This window comes from Dermacentor variabilis, chromosome 4, assembly GCF_050947875.1.
Source record: "Dermacentor variabilis isolate Ectoservices chromosome 4, ASM5094787v1, whole genome shotgun sequence".
Taxonomy (NCBI): Eukaryota; Metazoa; Arthropoda; class Arachnida; order Ixodida; family Ixodidae; genus Dermacentor; species Dermacentor variabilis.
Genome location: NC_134571.1, coordinates 190,193,758 through 190,213,965, shown reverse-complemented (window position 1 = coordinate 190,213,965; position 20,208 = coordinate 190,193,758).

The following is a 20,208-nucleotide window of genomic DNA, read 5'->3' as shown; positions in this document are numbered from 1 at the left end:
TGCCAGTGTGACGCGGCAGGGGGCAGCGCCACACCGGTCTGAGGAATCTACAGGGTCCACGTCCGGTACTCCTGTAGAAACCCCAACCGCCCCCTTGGTGGCTGCAGCCAGTGCTGCTCCACCAGCAACGAATACGGGCCCGCAGACAACAGTGCCGCAGGGCCCGAAGTTGAAGCGTACCCCACGGCCCGAGACGCGCGTCTCGGCGCCTGGCTCTCGATCGTCCAGTGCCTCGGAAAAGGCGATGGACGTCGATCCAAAAATCCCGGCGTCATTGACGCCAAAAGACCCGCGCTCCTTGGAGCGCACACAGAAGGAGAAACATATTTTAACTTCTGTGAGAAAGGGAAAGGTAACCTGAGCGGTTACCGCCCTTCATAAGAGTAACCAGGTTTTAAATAGATGTCACCTACAATTTGTAAGCTCACACACATAAGTGTTTTTTCCCAATTCCAATAAGATGGCTTTTATCATTCATTGGAACTGCAGAGGCCTAACTCACAATCTAGGTGACATCAAAGACATCATAAATAAATTATCACCAGTAGCATTCTGCCTTCAAGAAATGAACCTGGGAACCAAACATAAACATTTTCTTAAAGGTTTTACTGTCATAAGAAAGGACCGCGAGCACTCCAGCCGTCTGTCAGGAGGTGTCGCTATTATCGTCCAAGGCGGCATCCCCACAAGGAACGTTTCACTACAAACTGCGTTTGAGGCAGTAGCCGTCACTGTTTTAACATTTAAGACTGTCACCATATGTTCGTTGTACATCCCTCCCCATACCCATTTCACAACTCGAGATATGGAAAATTTAATTAGCCAGCTGCCGGAGCCTTTTGTTTTAGTTGGAGATTTTAATGCTCATTGCACTCTTTGGGGCAGCGATAAGAATGATCCAAGAGAACAACTTATCGAAGATTTCATTTTGACAAACAACATCTGTCTTTTAAATTCAGGTGCGCCAACTTATTTTTCACCAAGTTCAAGCAATTTTAGCTGCCTCGATTTAGCCTTTTGCTCTCCGGACATTTTTACAGATTTTAAATGGGATGTACTCGAGACTTCATATGGCAGTGATCATCTACCTGCCATAATCAACCTCACCTCAACGCTACCCATTATATCCTACAGGCCACGCCGATGGAGGTTACAAATGGCAGGCTGGGCTGTTTTTACAGAAAGTGCCAGGCTGGAGGAGCTCACTTTAACAAACTTAAGCATCGACGAAATTAATGAAAAATTTACTAACTGTATTATTTCTGCAGCTGAAAAGGCCATTCCACAATCTTCTGGCGTTGTTCGCAAAAAGCTAAATCCTTGGTGGACACACACGAGTGTACCATAGCAAAAAAGCTGCAAAATAGGGCCTGGGGAATCTTACGCAGGTACCCAACACATAACAACCTTCTAAATTTTAAACAAGCCAAAGCGAAAGCTCGATACATTCGGAGACAGGCAGAAAAATCTTCATGGCAAAAATATGTATCAACAATTAATAGCACCGTCACATCCAAAAGGATGTGGGAACAGGTCAGGAAGTTTAAGGGGGACTACACACCATACACGATACCCATACTCACACCTTCAGGCACTCAGACAACACTACAAGAACAAGCGAATATACTTGGGGAACATTTCTATAACGTCTCTAGATCGGCTAATTACACAAACAGGTTCTTAACTTACAAACTATCTGCAGAAAAAGAAAAACTACCAACTACTTGTACGTCAAGGGACGAATACAACGCTCCATTTACGTTACAAGAGCTTAACAGGGTTCTCTGTGCTGGCAAGAAAACTGCAGTAGGTCCTGACCAGATCCATTATTCTATGCTCGCACACCTGTCCCAAGCATCCGTAGATGCTCTCCTTAAATTTTTTAACAAAATATTTGAATCCGGAAGCATGCCAAAATGTTGGAAAAATGCAATAGTTGTGCCTTTTTTAAAAACAGGAAAATCCCCCACATCCCCAAGCAGCTTTCGACCCATTGCCCTGACAAGTTGTTTGTCAAAATCGTACGAGAGTGTCGTAAATGCAAGGTTAACCTTCACGCTTGATAAACGGAACTCCATTGATTTTCACCAGTGTGGCTATAAGAAAGGGTGTTCAACGACAGACCACCTCGTCCGACTTGAACACGAAATACGTGAAGCATTTTTACACAAACAGCACTGCCTGGTGGTGTTCTTCGACCTTGAGAAAGCGTACGACACCACATGGAGATTTGGAATCTTACGTGACCTCGCCGCGTTAGGAATCCGTGGCAAAATGCTAAACTGTCTCGCTGATATTATGTCCAACAGAACATTCCAAATCCGTCTAGGCACTGTGCTCTCGCGCACATTTATCCAGGAGAGCGGCGTGCCACAAGGTTGCGTACTTAGCACAACACTCTTTATAATAAAAATGAACTCTGTCAACAATGTAATTCCCACCTCTGGTATGCACTCCATATATGTCGATGATCTACAAATAGCGTGCCGCGGCTCTAACTTACGAACATGTGAAAGGCAACTCCAGATAACAATAAATAAACTAATGGAGTGGGCTGAGAAAAATGGCTTCCGCTTCTCTACTCAGGAAACTGTTACAGTGCTATTTTCGCAAGAACGAGGGTTGTACTTAGACCCGGTTTTAAGATTGAATTATGTCGCGCTGCCGGTAAAACAAGAATATAAATTCCTGGGAGTAACCTTTGACAAAAAACTAAACTTTCTTGCCCACATTAAAGCACTAAAAATTAAGGCAAATAAAGCATTGAATATCCTCAAAGTGTTATCTCATAAGCACTGGGATTCCGACCGAACGTGTCTTTTACGTATTTACCGGTCTCTTGTTCATAGCCTTTTAGACTACGGCTCCATTGTTTACGGCTCAGCCAGACAATCCTACATCCAAAGACTTGATCCAGTACATAACCTTGGACTGCGACTGGCGAGTGGTGCCTACAGAACTTCACCCATTGAAAGTTTATACGTCGAATGTAATGAACCCTCCTTACAGCAGCGCAGAGCATTACTCACTTTTTCCTACGTACTCAGAATTCAGTCATCACCGCAACACATATGCTACAACATCCTCACACAATGCAACTCACGCTTACACTACACGAATAAACCGAACATGATTAGGCCACTTGTCCTGCGGTATGAGCAATACTGTCGGGATTATGACATTCCCCATGAAGTCCTCCAGGTTGCCAAGAAACCACAACGGCTGGCCCCGTGGTACGATTTCACACAGTTGTGCGACTGGACATTGGCACATTTAAAGAAAAGAGACACTCCACGCGAACACATTATACAAGAATTCAATGCTCTTCAGGACAAATATCAAAATAACATGCAATATTACACTGATGGCTCTAAAACAAAAGATCACGTGGGTGTGGGGGTCGTAGCGGAAAATTGGGAAACAAGTATTCGATTACCACAACATGCTTCTGTTTTCACGGCTGAAGTTTACGCTATCTGGGTTGTTGTTAAAAAGATTATAACTGATAAACACAAACATGCAGTCATATACACAGTTTCTTTAAGCACACTGAAGGCACTACATCTGAAATCTGAGTGTGAACCCCTGATTGGAGACATTTTAAACATGGTGGCTTTTAACGAATACGGGAGGACAATTCGTTTCTGCTGGGTCCCAAGCCATGTTGGGATACCGGGTAACGAAGCAGCTGATACATATGCATTGATGGCAGCGCACAAAGATATTACAAACACGAAACTCCCATATAATGATAGCATCCGTGCAATTAGAAATGCCTTCAAGGTAAAATGGCAACGCGAATGGGACCGTTGTGCCGACAACAAGCTACATCTCACGAAACCTATAGTTGGCGAGTGGAAGTCATGCTATCATTAGGAGCGGTTCATCGAAGTAGTTTTATGCCGACTACGCATTGGGCACACACACCTCACGCACAATTACTTACTTACGAAAGAAGACACACCAACATGCGAGCAATGTCAGCAGCCACTAACAGTTATGCACATATTACTCACATGTACGCAGACTGAAACACACAGACGAACACTTTTGCACAAATTATATCAACTACACATACCTTTACACCCTGCTTTAATTTTAGGTGATGACCTGCTAGTCCCATTATGTGACGTCCGTAAATTTCTACACGACACTGGATTTTTACATAAAATATAGATTAACAAAGCCTTTTCCTTCATAAACTTGATTTCAAAACACCTCGTGTTTGGCGCAGCATAGCCTCAGCCGCTTTTGCGCCATGAAACCCCATTTAACTAACTAACTAACTAACGTTGTCCCTGCAAACGTCTTAATGTCATCCGTCCACCTAACTTCCTGCCGCCCCTTGCTACGCTTCCCTTCCCTTGGAATCCAGTCCGTAACCCTTAATGACCATCGGTTATCTTCCCTCCTCATTACATGTCCGGCCCATGCTAATTTATTTTTATTGATTTCAACTAAGATGTCATTTACCAGCGTTTGTTCCCTCACCCAATCTGCTCTTTTCTTATCCCTTAACGTAACACCCATCATTCTTCTTTCCATAGCTCGTTGCGTCGTCCTCAATTTCAGCAGAACCCTTTTCGTAGCCCTCCAGGTTTCTGCCCCATACGTGAGTACTGGTAACACACAGGTGTTATACACTTTCCTCTTGAGGGATAGTGGCAACCTGCTGTTCATGATTTGAGAATGCCTGGCAAACGCACCCCAGCCCATTCTTATTCTTCTGGTTATTTCGGTCTCATGATCCGGATCCAAGGTCACTACCTGCCCTAAGCAGATGTATTCCCTTACCACTTCCAGTGCCTCGCTACCTATCGTAAACTGCTGTTCTCTTCCGAGACTGTTAAAGATTACTTTAGTTTTCTGCAGATTAATTTTCAGACCCACCCTTCTGCTTCGCCTCTCCAGGTCAGTGAGCATGCATTGCAATTGGGCCCCTGAGTTACTAAGCACGGCAATATCATCAGCGAATCGCAAGTTGCTAAGGTATTCTCCATCAACTTTTATCCCCAATTCTTCCCACTCCAGGTCTCTGAATACCTCCTGTAAACATGCTGTGAATAGCATTGGAGAGATCGTATCTCCCTGTGTGACGCCTTTCTTTATTGGGATTTTGTTGCTTTCTTTGTGGAGGACTACGGTGGCTGTGGAGCCGCTATAAATATCTTCCAGTATCTTTACATATGGCACATCTACGCCCTGATTCCGTAATGCCTTCTAGACTGCTGAGGTCGACTGAATCAAACGCTTTTTCGTAATCAATGAAGGCTATATATAAGGGTTTGTTATATTCCGCACATTTCTCTATCACCTGATTGATAGTGTGAATATGGTCTATTGTTGAGTAGCCTTTACGGAATCCTGCCTGGTTCATTAGTTGACAGAAGTCTAAGGTATTCCTGATTCTACTTGCGATTACCTTAGTAAATACATTGTAGGCAACGGACAGTAAGCTGATCGGTCTATAATTTTTCAAGTCTTTGGCGTCTCCTTTCTTATGGATTAGGATTATGTTAGCGTTCTTCCAAGAATGCGGTACGTTCGAGGTCATGAGCCATTGTGTATATAGGGCGGCCAATATTTCTAGGACAGTGTTCCCAGATAAAAAGATTTCCAGTTCCGGCTGTATTATTGAACCGGAAATCCTTCCGATCTGGAAAATGTTCCAGTTGGAAATGACTCTTTCCAACCGGGATTGGAACTTCTGATCCAGCTGGAACTTGCTCCTCTTCCAGCTGGAAATCGCTCCTTTTCCATCAGGAAATTGCTCCTCTTCCATCAGGAAATTGCTCCTCTTCCAGCAGGAAATTGCTCCTCTTTCCAGCTGGAAAGTGCCTCTATTCCAGCTGGAAAGTGCTCCTATTGCAGCTGGAAAGTGTCCCTGTTCCAGCTAGAGAATGCTCTCAATCTAGCTTGAAAGGGTTCCTGTAACAACTGGAATCGAAGCCGTTTCCAGCTGAAAATGAAGCAATTTCCACTTGGAGTCTCAGCTACCGAGCTGGAAATGTCCTTCTGGTAGACAGAATTAAATCAAGCCTAGTTCTGCTGTGGAAAAGAAGTTTAACAGGATCGATTACGTTTCACACTTCCATACAGTGCTTTTCTTCCAAGGAGAAGGGCATATAGCTGGTTGTTTTGAGCACCCACTCAGCCATATGCATAGAAGACAAAACTCCAGCAGTCAAAAACACAATGTACGTATATTTCAAAATATTTACAGTGGTACTCTAGTACTTGTCAGCAATTTCTCAGTGTGGAAGACGAAGTTTTACATCTTTTTACATCTTGAATTTTTTTCACTGAGGGTCCTTGGCAGAGCACGCTCCGCAGCGCCGATGTCCTGGTTGTGTATCTGACCCCAGTGCCGCAGACAATCTACAATCAAAATAATATATCTCAAAAGATGATCACAGTGATCAGCTGGAAAAATGCATACTCTTTAACAAACCTTAAGCAATAAGTACCTACCATAAAGAACCTCCACCTTTCCAGGCGTCAGCTGCTTGGATGGCTGCTCGCTGCTGCCACTTTCTGTTGGTGCGAGTCTGCCGCTTACACTTCTTTTTGCGAATAGTTTGTTGCCCCAGATCACCTGGGCCGTGTCTCTCACAAGGATGCTTGGCTTTTTATTTCTGAGCAGTTTTTCCGCTTGCTCAGGCCTGACGAAAATTCCACCAGACAAGTGGAACTGGAAGAAAGCGAAAAAAAAAGGTGTTTATTGCTATATACAGCGTCAACTAGTATTACAGCACTAGAGGCAACTGCTGCTTATAACACATCCATGTGAAGAGCTTGAAAAACAAGTTTTATTTGAATTTGGGTGCTAACGATAAATTTGTGGTATAGGTGAGCAACAACCATACTCACACGTCCATCAGATGTGGCCACAAGGTTGCCGTCCTGGCATCGTTTCGTATATTCTAAGGCGTCTGGCACAGGCAAATCTGGTGCTAAAGCAGCAAATGTGAGACAGACAACAATAAGTATAGTTAAAATAGGTTCACATCAAAATTTCGTTTAATTAGCAATGTTGCAGGTACATTCACCGTCTTCGATAAAAGCAGCCACTCGTTGAGGCTGCTCTCTAGCAGGTGCCACTAGTGGTGCTTCCAGATTTTGTCGTCTCTCACCTGTAAAATAAAAAGTTTGAGATACATATGCATTTGGTCACCATAAATGTGCAATGAGTGATATTGCTGGTACACTTAGTACTCTTACGGCCAGTGGCCATTGGAGACTAGCTGTTGGACCAGCAGCAATACAACTGCTGTTGCAGTATGTGCTGGCTCACACCTGTGTAATGAAAACTTTGAGTTGTGCGGGCAACTATACACTTGAGTTACTTTGACCTGCGCTGATGTGCCTGTTTGGAAAAAAACTATGCATTCATGGTCTTTAGCTTAATTGCTTTTATCCCATACAAATGTCCATGCTGTAATTCCCCATGCAAAGCTTTCTCTTCTCTCTTATCAGAGCAGAATACTTAACAAAAATAGTTGGCTACACAAACGCAATGCATACTGTAGAGAATGCTTGTTAAATACACCTGCAAACTTGCCACAAGACTGCAAATAAGTTGTTTTATTAAATGTTGCAGGAATATAGCTTCAGAAGTGACACTTTGATGAGCATGTAGCGGCAGCAGCATCGGCGTCGCACGAGGGATGACGTAGACGCTCGCGTCTACACGAGGCTCGAGCGGCTGGCGCTCCGGCACGGGCTAGCGTTCCGAAGGAGATCATTAAAAAGAATGCTACGCTAAGAGACGGACTGTCGGTTCTTCCTCTCCTGCGAGAGCCCGAGACTTTAACGGTCTACGTGGTCGCTCGTCGCCACAAGCACTTGATAATACAGCATATTAGGTACCTTACAGCTGACAGTGCTGCATTTATGATTGCTTACCTTCACATCTCTCGCTTCTCTACATGTCAAGTATTTGGGCAACTAGGAAAACATGAAAAGTGGTCATTGTTAGACAGCATATAATACACTCAACTACAATAAAAATGAAGTATTGCTAACAGTTGTTCAGCTGTGTTCTAATGGTATTTTCCAAGAACTCTTATGTGTTTTTTCAATGATGCATTGTGCTGCCACTCAATGCGGCACTGCATTTTCCAGTATTTTGCATCTTTTCGTGCAGTTATTAGCTCTTTTGAAGAAACCAGCGATTCATCGTCTGTTGAATCGCTGGTTTCATCATACAGCTTCCTTTCGACCTGTGCAAAAAAAAAAAATTATGAAGTGCATACACTTTTTTCCATTGAACACTCCCACAACAAAATTGGGGTATGCACCAAGATTGTGGTAGTAGCAGCATTGCTGGGGCTCCCTATATTGTATTTGGTTAGCGCCAAATTTTTTCAAACTGCAGTAACTTTACACCCATAATGTTTGATCAAAGTGACTAATAAGAAATATATTTGGCAGAGACGTGGGTGCTAAGCTGGGTAGCAGGGGGACCTTCCACGTAGTTTTATTTTTCTGTAGGCCATGGTTATGTGTCTTCACTCTCAAGCTGATCCTAAAATGCACATCAAGTTTCACACATCACGTTCAGTATGCCAAGACGTTTTTGCTATTTGTTGGTGTATTGTTCAACAAAATTGCACTTAAGTGTGCACACTTTAGTGCTGAAATATCCTATTTTATAAGAACAACTCAAACAGCATGTGCTATGTAAAAAAAAAGAAACTGTGACTGTCGTGGCACTCCAGAACTCAAAGATGATGTGGTGCATTGTACAGCATCAGACTACTGCTTATCATAAATTCTTTTGATCTCTGGTACTGACATATAGCTTTAAGAATCCAAGGGATTGCCAAATGATTTATCGGTGATACGGGAGATAAATTTCAAATCTTCTATCAAAGCAACAGTACTGAAACAAGTCTTATTATTTGGTCATGCCATGTGGGTTTGTCTCAAGGGGCACAAATTAATGCCAGCCAAAGCGGAAGGTAAGAGAGAACAAGGTTGCCTATACATGAGATCGTTAGATGACATTCTTCAGGCCACAGGGAAACAGTGGTAAGCTTAAAGAAACCAATAAAAATAGTTCTTAATGGTGAAGGCTTGTGCAATGTGCAAATCATTTTCTAGAATAAAAAAGCAGAAAAAGTCTCTTTTCTCATCTGTACTTCTTTGTTTCCGTAAAACCATTTTCATGCTGCATAAAATATTACTACGTGCTGCTGCCAAGTTGCCCAACGATTTACCCTTATTGGCATATACAAATTCATGATATCACAAGTTGACAGCGACTCAATGGTACCTTACATTTATGGTCACGTACCAGGTACCCATTACAAATGTGAAGACTCAAGACTGTAGGCACTTAAATAATTAAGTGGGCAAGAACCTCCAGATACTAGTCATTCCATTTGTTTCCCAAATTTTGCTACAGCAGAGAGAAATAGGGTGCTAAAAGGGTATGCAACGTTGTGCCACATACTGACTGCCGTACTGGTTTATATGCCAGCTTTTATCCATTAGTAATTGCTCCTCAAAGTGTACCTAAAGTCACCCACCTGTATTTTATACCTTTTTGCATAAGTCAACACTTAACGAAGTCACTTTCTGCTGATGCCTTAACTTACATTTGCAGCATGTATGCTAAAGCATAAATTTGTGCAACTCAGTCTATATGGAGTTTTAACAATGCAGTGCAAACACAACATAAGCAAAATAAGGTGTGAATCAATTCCGTGGCTCATTACTAACAGTTTAAAAAAAGACTGCATGCATGACCACTTCTTCCAGCATATCGTGACGAGGTGTTTACAAGTTAGCATGCCATCAATGCAGTAATACCTCGCAGCACAAGAAAGGCACGTCAGAACTTAACATTGCACAGCTGTGTTGGTCTTTCAGACACTGCAAGATACTTGTTTCTCTTCTACATATTTGTGACCCTCGTGACTGTTTGGTGGAGGTGCGAGGTGTGGGCAATGGTGCAGCAACCTACTTAGCAACGTCAACATTCTTTAGGGCATGTGCCGTGTGCTGTCGGAGAACAGCCTCGTACTGCTGCTTTCTTGATGCAGCCTGATTTGCCTGCTTGGCCTTGTCCTGCTATAATGGATGACAATACTGGAAATTAGTGACACTGTTGAAAACTTAGTGGTCTGGTGTTTACTGTGTATAGACAAAGCAAAATATGCATGTACCTGTCTTATGTTCTTTTTAGCATTCACATCCCCTTCAGAGAGGGGCAAGTCCTCCACATCTGACAGCCTCATCGGTGGAATGGGCACTCTCTTGTTTTTTGTTTCTCTTGCCATCTTTTCCCTTGTGGCTGCAAAGAGTATTTTTCATTGACTGCATCATATTTGGAAAACTATATATTAAGAAACGCCAGTAACCCTTAATATATTTAGCATAGATACATTTCCGCGGACACGTGGCTTTATTGTCAAAAGTGTAATTATCCGAGTCCCTATCAAGCGAGGGCATATTCAGTGGGCAACAGCCATTTCACCGCCGTCAGACTGTGCCGGTATCGTGCAAAGAAGGATCATATTCAAGCGGTAGTAAGTAGCAAGTATAAGCGCACCGTTATTTAACATGCTACGCAGTTGGTCCATGCAACTGCAAGGTCAGTGGCACAGGCTTGCCGTTCCGCGATGTGCCTTTGGCATGCTCGCTTTTTTTCCCAGGCTTTAGCGGCGCGCGCTCGCCCACCCACCGCTGTCACAAACTTGTATTTTCTGAGGGCTTCTTCGAAGCCATAATGTTAATGCGGAAATAATACCAATTAATGAGGCCAAAGCGCCGCAAAACGTCCCCTCGCACTGCCTGCCAGATGCCAGCTGAATGTCCACTCCCCTACACTTCACACTTTGAAATGCAATGTTTCGAGCAGCATATTAAAATGCCGAGCCCTTAAATAGGTATCTTTAAAACAATATACAAGTATTATAAGTGCGTGCTGAAATTGTTACAAGTTTATGCGCAGCCAGTATCTTTATTCTAATACACTCAACCGACAGGCAGTAATTTTCAGAAAAGTCGGTGCAGCTAACTTTTAGCTCCGGTACTCCTATCTAAATACATGTAAAAGGAGAATTCGTTTTTCTCGACAACCATTGCATCAAATTTCACGAGGTTTGTTGCACTTAAAAGCAAAACTTAATATCGAGTGAATGTTGGTTTCTAAATTTTTACTGCGGTTGTCAACTGTTTATTTAAGATTGTCGTAAATTGAAAAGTTTGAGAAAACGAAACTATGAAGTTTACAACTCTAACTCGGCAATCAAAACGATATCACAATTCTGTGAACTGCACTTCTTTTTTTTTAATTAGCATGGCACTCTAACAAAGTATTTACCTACGAGCTTGAGAATCTGTACGACGTATACGCCACTGTTCTCCTCGTTGTCTTCGTCCCGCCAGTATGCGTCGTAAGGCATCGTATTGTCAAAATCCAATTCATTTTCGGGATGGAAGTTCTTGGCATCGGTTGCCGGTATAACATATCGTTTGTGTGTCTTGTCTTCAACAAATCGCACAAGAGCAAACATCGCGCTTACTGATACGATGCACGCGTGCGAAACGACCCACAACACAAACGCGGCACCACGAAGCCAAACGATACTCGGACCACGCGCTCAGATGCGCGGACTGCGGAGGAACACTAATTGGCCTCCTCACGCTCTGGAGCTCTGCGGAGGGTTTGGAACGCCAACATGTAGATCGCGCATGTGCGTAAATTAAATGGTAGTACATTTTTAATAAAGGGTATTTGTTCATACTTCTTAACATGTATTATTGTATATTATTCATTTATAAACAATACGTCACTCTTTACCAAAAGAGTTTGTAAATTGCACGATTGCAGAGCATTTGCGGTGCGGGGTATGGTGCTGCAGCACAAAAGGTTGTGGTAGATTTTAGTCCATGCGCATGTGGTCCGCGCTCTCGACGCTCTGTTTGTCCGTGGATCAAGAGCTCTATCTCGTTCGCGATTACATAGCTGTACTTATCTTGGATACCAATTGGCACCGCGAAAAAGGCGTAAAGTCTATCTCGACCCTGGATCAAGCAGCAGCACGCCGAAGTCAACAAAGTGGCTCCTTCACCATCCACTTGGCGCCGCTCCGCGAACACCAAAAGGTCACAACCCACGAAACACGCAAGCAGCTGTTTGATGTCTAAAAGATGTCTTGAACGGCTAATTCAAAAGCCTAGTAGCTGTCTTGATCAAGACATTTTGTAGCCATGGATGTCTAGAAGTACTTCAGTAAGCCCTGCTAACGTTACGCTAAAGGTTGGCTAATGGACAGCTTGACAAGAACAACTGAAGACTTTTATTAGACATTCCTTCAAATTGTTGCGGCAGCTGTTACAATAACACGACGTTTGCCCACAGTTACAATTTATTTTAAACGAGGCATAGACATCAGAAGAAAAAAGTTTATATTGTCGGATCGAGTGATGCACAGGTAGTTTTTCCAGATGTGAACCATGGGAATAGTGTAGTACAGCCTTATTGGTCAATTAGTGCTTTTTAATTAGAACAATCAATTGAGTGCCGCCTGTCAGAATTATGTTGCAAATAAAACAAGATCTGTATTGTATGCTGATATAATTCCAATGTTCACCCATTGACCTAAACAAAAACATCTCTGCGTGAAACACGTCATTACTGACACAACATCGCCCTGCTGGGTCTCCGCCAAATTGAAATAGTTTCTAGCAAAGAAAAATTTTGTCAGTGATGCTGCAGTTCAGGCAAAAATTACATCCTGGTTTCAGCTACAGCGGCACAATAGCCATACACCAGTATACGAAACAGAACACTGTGCTACAATGAGTTAAGAAATAAAGGATAGTACACATCTGGAAAAACACTCTGCGAACCACTCTAACTAGCAATATAAATATAATTTTTCTGATGTCCATGCTTCATTTAAAAGTAAATTGTAACTTACTTTGTGGGTGCCTCTTGTAAGGTAACGCCACATGCATGCACAGCATCACGCAGAAATAATGGCCAGTTCTTCGGCATACCATCCATTAGTGAATTCCTTGTACGTTGCATGTTACCAGAACTGAAAGATAAATCATAATATGCTGTTATTTTTTGCATAGATTGTACGATGAGCTTTTCATGCATAAAAGATGATTGCAAGCGAAAATGCAGCAAGACATCAACTTCACACCATGTCACATACTGATACTTTATTACCTAATAAATTAGAAAAGATGCAGAAAGTGTAATTAACAAGAGTGACAAATAGCAGCAAAGGTGATCATGGATAAATCTTGAAGATGATTGCCGCCGCTGCCAGAGTAGGCCAGCCTTCGTAGGAGAGCACTTGCTGCCCACAAAAGCTTGCTGTCACAGGCCACGCGTGATGGTTCTTGTAGACATAGGCAAGCAATACCTGCACAGAAGAGGAAAAAAAAGGCAAGGGAGGAAATGGGAATGTTGACATTGGAACTTCAATTAGCAATATGTGCTAAGTAAGAAGTTTGGCTCACATTAAAAATAAATTTAAGCACTCCTTTCTCTTAAATTACGGGTATCTTAAGGTATGTATGCGATGATGTTTAAAATGACTAGTATATTCCCTATCATAAGAAGCCAACAAACACTGACACCAAGGACAACATAAGGGAAATTACTTGTGCTTAATAAACAAAATAAAGAAACGATAAATTAATGAAAATGAAAGTGGATGAAAAAACACCTTGCCGCAGGTGGGAACCGAACCCACAACCTTCGCATTTCGCCAATTGAGCTACAGCGGCGTCGTTTTCCCATCCTCTTTCTTGGGTATTTATGTGTCCTAGCAGAACCCTGGGAGTGTTAGCCAGCGCCACAACTCAGAGACCTTGTTCCTGGCATAAAGTCATTAAGTTGCATAGCAGAGTCAAAGTCAGCCTTTAAATTATTATATGGTGTTTTGTGGCTAAAAAGCCACTTATCAACCTGTCAACCAAATCTGAGAAGCTTCCTGCAAAATATAATCCGCTTAAAACAGTAATTCATTCTGCAGGTAAATGATGTACTAACTTAATTAAAGAGTTAAATAGCGTTTTATATTGTTGAACTAAAAGCAAGTTTGGCATTTTATGCTGCCTAGCTGTTGCCTTTCTTTCAAACTTAAACATGACACAGTACAGTGTAAGCAGGTAGCATGCAAAGGAGGACTGGTGATAAAGTAATGTTCCAAAGCAACACTCCTAGCTGGATCAATCACTTTTGTTGATATATTTTCATGCGACCCTAATTCGCTTAGGGCAATACCTCACACAAATGATGCAACACCTTGGATGATGCGTCATACAAAATTGAAAGTATCTCATGATGTGATCAAACGATAACATTGCCCACTGTCTTGGAAGTGTTAACATGCTGTTTGCGCGAGAAAGTGCAAAGTGATTCGTATAGGTGGCTAATTCATCAGTGCATCTATAGCCTCGGGTAATTCTGAGCACTATGTTGACTTGCAATTGAGAAGCCACTGTACACAGAAAGGTGTATTCAAGTAATGGTCCATGCTGAATAAATGCCTACCTAGTGAAAAGGCAAATGTGGCAGGCTAATGGGCCAGGGCAAATAGATTGCTAAATTCTGATAACACCTGCAATGATATTATTGAAATAGGTGATAAGAAACAGCACAGGTAAAATTGCAGTTATGACAAAATTTTAAAAGCAACTCTGAAAACTGCTGGAACCCTCAGCATTGTGCCTGTTCTACACGCACATGTTGCAGCACAATCTATATCTCAGACACAGGCGCCTCCACACATCACTTTGTGATCTCCTCACAATAAGGTTAAAAACAGTCTGGCACAAGCTACCTGATGTGATTCATTTTGCAAGCGCCAGCCAAGTGCTGATGGTGGTAGAGCGAAATTGAAGTTTGTCCTTGTATGGACGCCTCGGCCCATGTTTTATCAATTCTAGCGGCAAAGCACACCTTTTACAGCACACATAAATCTTAAATTAGACTGCTTGCTGATGCCGTACAGTAAATTCCTGTAAAGAAACTAAATCACACAGAAAACATCTAGAATACCAAACTAATCAAATACTGGCTTGAATACATTTGTGCATTAGGAAAGCAAGGTGTAATGTATGCAAATTTATTGTGCAAATTTTTGCTTATGTATGGAATACTTGTATGACACAGCAGAATTAATTTTTGAGTTCTTACATAGCAATGACTACCTACAGGTAATTTTGTAAGGCTTAGGGAAACTAATTATTAGTAGAACTGTGTATGTGCACTGGCACTGAGAAATTGGTTATAATAGTGGCAGCTTATAATGGACCAGTGCAAAAAAATGCCCGTTTGTGAGACACCAACTAGCTATTTTACCATGAAGCACTCCCTGGCCTTAACCCATATAAATACCACTGGGACGACCAGAGAGGGTACAGTACAATGGCTTACACTGATCATGATGAGGTCCCGTCATCCAGCTAGTGCCAAGGTACAAGAAGGATGTCCAGCCGTCTATAGAGCGAAAGGAACAAAATAAGATAGCATCAAGTCAGTTGAAAGGCGGATTTGCAATTACAAATAAGGTGACCCCAGTCACAGTCATTCATTAATAAATGCCAAGCTGTCGTGATTTCACTCCCAGATGAAGCACCTACTAGGTTAAAGGTTTTGCTGCTTATTTAGAACAAAACACAAGCGAAATTTGTACTTCAGCAGACGATTTAATTTGGAATTGTATAAATGAAGTAAACATTGCAGTTATATTTTTGTTTTGCTATAAAGTGGGAACGCTACAAACTGCATAGTCCCTGACACACATGCGCGCACACGCAAGAACAAAAGGACACAAAATAGGGCGAGTTCAGCCTGGTTCAGCATTACAGCCAGCGCGTCGTCTTCGAATGCACTCCTTTCGGTTGGTTCGTGCTACGTTAACCTCAAAGACTAACAAGCAGGGCAAAGTTCTGACTCGTGTTGCGGAAGTCGTGAATTGTCTCGGGTAACACCTAAAAATATTCAAATTGTTGACGAAAAACGAAGTGCAATGTATTTCACTTACCGGAAAAAGTGTTATCCGAACATGCGACGTACAAAGACGCACCGAGACACTAAGGCGGCAAACGCAGATCCCGCCATTATGGTAGTAAGCCGTCGGCGAAAACACGCAATACAGCCGATGTCACGAAGCACTGATGCAAAACAAACGGCAAACAGCATCAGTACAGCTAAATGACTCCAGTTAATATCCAGTATGAATGTACAGAACGGCTTAGAATGACGCACAACTAGATAACGAACCCACGACCGAGACATTGCGGGCGGCAGTGGCCGTTTTTTCTAACTTCCTGCCTCCCAGTGTTTCCAGCACAGAATGAGATGTCCGACAAAGTTTGATTGTGCTGTCGAAGTGATCGAAGCGCGGTGGTTCTGTCATACCGCTGTGCAACGCCGGCGTTTCGCTCCTGCTGCTGCCAGTATACCTGCGGCGCGAGCATAGAATGGTTTCCAGGCGTCGCGTGCGCGCCCCGTATGGAAAACAATAACACGCCCTTGATTGTTGAAGTTCTGGTGTGAAACTATTTAATATTAAAGCCAATTAACTTAAGTTGCTTTTAACGAGTTCGATTTGCCTGTGGCGTTTTTTATTCGCTAACGCCGACGGTAACTGCACTTTTAACACGTCGTTTGGCATTTTATGCACTTTTAGACAAAAAGATCTAGAGAAGTTCTTGAGTTGGACATTCTGAATGTGTTTACCAAAACAGACTCTAGTGACACTAGTAGTGGGTTCTGCCGCAGATAGAATATATACTAGCATATTCCAAGTGCTGAGGTTATGTTTAGAAGAAATTCTATTTTCAGTCTTACCGTAGACCAATACGTCTATAGCCGTTTGTAGCCGTTTCAAGAATTTTTTTAGAGGTTCTGTGTTTCGTGGGAAGTCGCCTATGACATCAACGAGATCGCCAACATCGCCAGCAAACTCTCTCGAGGACAAAATCTGTGATGAGTCTACATATACAGACTTAACCCGAAAGAAGGACAGTGATGAAGACTGCAGTGACTTTAGTGATGGCGAACACCCAACTTCCGATGCATCTTTGTCACAACCGGTGTCCGCGGACGAAGACTGTTTGCCGGGCGAAAATAGTGCGTGTCCGAGCGGTGATCCGAAAGATATAGATGCTGATGAACTCTGTGAGCCATTCATTGAAGGTGGAACAGTCACCCGAGGAGATGCCTATATGCTGCTGTTGGACTTGGCAATTAAATTTGGCCTATTCTGGGCTGCAATTGAAGAGATTCAGAAGCTTTTCAACAACCTCTTGGAGAAGAAATGTTTTCCGGAAATCAAATACCTCTAAGAATTTTTGTGGAATTGACATGAAGGATGTGAGTTTCAACTTTTACTGCGCAGATTGCAAGCATCTGCTTGCTAAAACAACGGGATGCCTAGAGCAGCGTCAAAAACTTCAAATGTACAGTCTGCAACACAAAATATGTAGGCTGTGATCTTGTGCGCACAGGCAGCTTTTTTGTAACTTTGCCAATTGAGAAGCAGCTGATGGCAATTGTTTCTAGCAAGACAGCCAACACTGCGCTAGCAGCAAACCTCAGCCGGCGACAGAGCAGTAATGGCTTAATGACTGACATCTTGGATGGCCATCAATACCGCACTGCACCCCGCAGGGGCGTCTGCGTCAGCAGGCGTTTGGTGTGTTGCAACACCACGTACCCGAGCACACGAGGGTTGGACCCTCCCGCGTGTAGCCGTGCGCGGCTTAGCCGTGTCTGGGGAAAGGGGGATCCTGGGGGTTGAGCTGATGCTGGGTGTTTGGACCTTTAAGGCCCCACGGCGGAGGCAACACACCCCTTTGGCCTCTGCTTCACATAGACGGTACCCCCGGACTGACCCACCCGGGGGAAATCGGTAGTTGCCTTTTCCTTTCTCTTTCTCCCTCAAATCTTCGTCTTTCTCTCACTTTTAATCTTTTCTGTCCTCTCTTTATTTTCGTATTACTTCCAGCTTCGCAGGCGGCGAGGGTTAACCTTGTGCACTATATCCAGTCTTGGGTATATGTATTTGGTTATAGCGGGGTTGTACCGCTGGCGTGCGCAGAACTGGATATTTCCGTCCTGTGTCGTCCCCTGGTTGGGCTCCATGGTGGGCGGCGGCCATCCCTGCCGAAAAAACCATACTTCTAATGGCCACTTCTTTTCCCCGACTACCTGATCGCCCTCCGAAACGAGGGCGCACCGAAGATATTTTCTAATTTCTTGGGAACAAACAGCCAAACTTCCCCCGATTCCAAGTAATTCATTCAAACAATCCTGAAAAGACCATGAGAATGATTTCTCCTTTCCTCGTATCTAAGCACCTAACTGAAACTCTTGGTACAGGCTATAAAGCAACGAAAATGGCTAGCGGCGATCTCCTTCTGGAACTCCGCAATCCGAAACAGCATGAAAATCTTCCTAAAGTTCAGTCATTTGGGGAAATCCCAGTAACAGTAACCCCACACCGAACTATGAACACCAGCCGTGGTGTTGTTTCTGACGACGATTTGATGGAGCTCACAGAAGCCGAACTGTTGGAAGGCTGGAGTGAGCAAAACGTGATCAATGTTAAAAGAATCATGCTAAGGCGCGACGGCAAGGAGATAAAAACCAAGCATCTTGTATTGACTTTCTCCTCAAGCATTCTGCCTGAGACAGTCGAGGCCGGCTATGTAATGCTACGGGTCAGGCCGTATGTTCCAAATCCTCTGCGCTGCTTCAAATGCCAGCGTTTCGGCCACAGTTCCCAGAACTGCCGAGGCCGGCAGACATGTGCAAAATGTAGTTCCCGTGACCATGCCTCTGAAACGTGCGAAAACGCTCCACACTGCGTGAACTGTGATGGCGAGCATGCCGCATACTCGCGGTCATGCCCGTCGTGGAAGAAAGAAAAAGAAATAGTCACAATCAAAGTAAAAGAAAACATATCATTCAAAGAGGCACGCAGGCGGGTTGCATACCTTCCTAAGGCCAGCTTTGCCGAAGTGGCGCGTCAGGGGGCAGCGTCACAACGGCCTCCGGCGGCTGTCCGACCCACGAGCTGTGAGTCGGCAGTTACGCCATCTGCCACCGCGGCGGTTGCAGCTAGCGCTGCTCCGTCAACCCAGTAGACGGGGCCACCGACCCCAAAGGTGGGCGCAGCCGAGGCTGTCCCAACCTCCTCGGCCCTTTCCAGCGCTGGCAACAGCCGGCGCAGCCAAATCCCTCAGGGAGCCCCATCGACCTCCGGGCTGGTGGGCGCAGGGGTCTTGCCCTCCAAGGCGAGACTTTCCCGGGAACCTTCTCGCTCGCAAGAGCACGTGTCCGGCGCCTCACCAGCGGCAATGGACACTACACCTATCCTCAAGGCGCACCAAGCGCCTAAGGAGCGGCGAGGTTCCCTCGAACGCTTCAAAAAGAACAAAACCCCGGTTACAGGGCCTCGAAAGAGCACTGTAATCTAAGGCATAACTTCTATTTCCGTACACACAGCACCAAATTAACTTCATTATGGACACGCTAATTATGCAGTGGAACGTCAGAGGTCTCCTCAGAAACCTTGATGATGTTCAAGAACTTCTTTACGAACTCACCCCAAAAGTGCTGTGTGTACAAGAAACCCATCTTAAATCTAAACACACTAACTTTCTTCGTCATTATGTTATTTTTCGTAAAGATCGTGATGATGCCATCGCATCATCTGGCGGCGTAGCCATCATACTCGATGCCCGCAGGGGCGTCTGCGTAAGCAGGCGTTTGGTGTGTTGCGACACCACGTACCCGAGCACACGAGGGTTGGACCCTCCCGCGTGTAGCCGTGCGCGGCTTAGCCGTGTCTGGGGAAAGGGGGATCCTGGAGGTTGAGCCGATGCTGGGTGCTTGGACCTTTAAGGCCCCCCGGCGGAGGCAACACACCTCTTCGGCCTCGGCTTCACATAGACGGCACCTCCAGACTGACCCACCTGGAGGAAATCGGCAGTCGCCTTTTCCTGTCCTCCTCTCCAATCTTCGACTTTCTCTCCCACTTTTACATCTTTCCTGTCTTCTCCTCTCTTCCATCTACTTCCTTTCTTCACGGCGGCTAGGGTTAACCTTGTGTATGTGTCCTCCCTTGGGTATAATATATTAGGTTATAGTGGCAATGTACGGTTGGCGCCTGCAGCCTTACACGTTAATGCCTGCAGCGTCCCCATGTTGGGCTCCGTGGT